At 39.3% G+C, this 2,500-nt stretch overlaps 1 protein-coding gene across 6 annotated transcripts in view; it reads left to right on the top strand.

The window, feature by feature from the left end:
- LOC113591681 (adhesion G protein-coupled receptor L3) overlaps positions 1 to 2,500 on the top strand; it is a 242,709-nt gene that overhangs the window by 186,258 nt on the left and 53,951 nt on the right. The window lies entirely within an intron of this gene.

Here is a 2,500-nt window from a genome sequence, read left to right as displayed (position 1 = left end):
ATTAAATTACACCCTAACTGTGGAATAAATCTGCAGGGATTAAATTACACCCTAACTGTGGAATAAATATGCAGGGATTAAATTACACCCTAACTGTGGAATAAATCTGCAGGGATTAAATTACACCCTAACTGTGGAATAAATCTGCAGGGATTAAATTACACCCTAACTGTGGAATAAATCTGCAGGAATTAAATTACACCCTAACTGTGGAATAAATCTGCAGGAATTAAATTACACCCTAACTATGGAATAAATCTGCAGGAATTAAATTACACCCTAACTGTGGAATAAATCGGCAGAAATTAAATTAGATCCTAACTGTTGGTTAAATCTGTAGGGATTAAATTAGATCCTAACTGTGGAATATATCTGCAGGGATTAAATTATAACCTAACTGTGGAATAAATCTATAGGGATTAAATTATAACCTAATTGTGGAATAAATATGTAGGGATTAAATTAGGTGCTAACTGTGGAATAAATCTGTAGAGATTAAATTGGATCTTAACTGTGGAATAAATCTTTAGGGAATAAATTATATCCTAACTGTGGAATAAATCTTTAGGGATTAAATTAGACCCTAACTGGGGAATACATTTTATGGGATTAAATTAGACCCTAGCTGTGGAATAAATCTTGAGAGCAACGGTGAATTCTTCAGGCTGTCTTGGACAACCAACTCGTCCACATGTGCTAATTTTCCTAAAGGTGAAGGATGTCTTGTGTTTATTGGTTAACCAGTCAGTACACAGTGCGCTTTAGCTGTAAGGGGGACATGTCATATCTTGGTATTTACTTAAACAACTCGTGTGTTTTTAGCCTCGTGTGGGAGATCTCTCTCAGCAGGTCAGCATATAGAATATTCCACTTACTCTGTAAGCAGACTTTTATCTGATGCGGTCCACCACCTCCCACACAGAACCTGAGGAAGTAGATGTCATCACTGAGAGAAATCTTTGTTAAGATAAATTAGTGTTGGTTCTGACCTGTTCGGCCCACGCCAGCAATTCTGTAACCTGCTGAGGTGTTTTAAATGTTGTCCACATGACAGTGGAGTACCAGAGTGGGATGGACTCAGTGTAAATGCGCGCACACACACACACACACACACACGATCCTTTCTAGACCATTTTCTGCAATTGCACAGGAGATCTCCAGTAATGTACGAAGCACCTCTCTTGTGACTATTCGTACACAAACCTCACAAACCACTCAGGAAGCAACGTTCCTCGCAGAAAACACAGATAAGTGGACTTTAACAAAATAAAAACAACACAGTTTAACACTCTGATCCTGTCGTGGCTGCTGCTTCAGGTAACAGATAATGTATTCATTAAATTTATTTCAAGACGATACAGCTACAACATGTCTGCATACACAGTGCTTTCAGACACACATACGCTCTACAAAGTTAGAAAAGCAAAGATGAGTTTAAATATATTTTGTCGTTCATTCCGGAGAACGGTACAAGCCTGCTGCAGTTTGTGTGGAGCATGGTTCACAGCTCTGTCAGGAATCACAGTAATACCTTTGATTAAATATGCACTAATATTGTCAGTAACACAGTGATTACTGTGACTGATATTACAGCTCATGCTTGCAATGAGCCATCTCAGTAGTACATATATCTCCTTAAAATATTCCATAATTCACTGAGTTGGCTCTACATGGCTTACCGCCGGCGATGCACAGAGGGCTATTGGAGGTAAGGAGCGTGCTAAAAGGAAAAACAGCAGAGAATTGTAGTCCAGTCTAGCACATTGGACTTATATTCTGTGTTAATATGACATAATATTAACTAGAACATTGTCCTATATATCCTATATATACATGAAGTAACAAAGTAGCTCTTATAAATAATATCTTTGGGGAATCCAGACAAATAGGGGTATTACTATTTTTGTGATTGTTGTTATTGTCTTTTTTATTCTGTTACACATAGCAGTAATTCATATATTTTTAATTTAATTTAAGAGGAGAGAGCCCTAATGACATTCTTATATAAATGTTTCTGGATTACAGCATATGGAAGCTCAAGATTGAATTTGGCTCTCAATTTGCAGTAAAGCTTAAATGGTGCTTTTAACCGAGGTACATGTGTAACATACACACTCCTTCGTCAGGTGTGTGGTTCTGATACACAGATGTGTGCCATTCACACTGGCACGTAGACACACACACGTGCACACACACTGGTTTTGGGAACATAATGTGAGCCCATGACATCACCTGCACAGTCCATGTGACTCACCACACCAGCAACGGCTGGCGGTGCCACAGTGGAATGTCTGAAGGCACCAGAACATCACCATGAGCCTGACGGAGCCTGTGTGTCTCTCCTCATACACTAGCCCCCTATTCTAATGCCCTACATAGGGAACTACATGGGATGTAGGGGTATTATCTGCTCATGTCCTGGGAGAAGCGATCCAGCCAGAGTCTGAAGAATTAGTTACAGTCTGACCTGTGCACTGATGAAATAATTCCCCCTTCTCCA

The sequence above is a fragment of the Electrophorus electricus genome, chromosome 5 (assembly GCF_041902795.1).
Source record: "Electrophorus electricus isolate QZ-2024a chromosome 5, ASM4190279v1, whole genome shotgun sequence".
Lineage (NCBI taxonomy): Eukaryota > Metazoa > Chordata > Actinopteri > Gymnotiformes > Gymnotidae > Electrophorus > Electrophorus electricus.
Note: the sequence above shows the minus strand (reverse complement) of the source record. Positions and strands in the feature narration are given on the sequence as shown.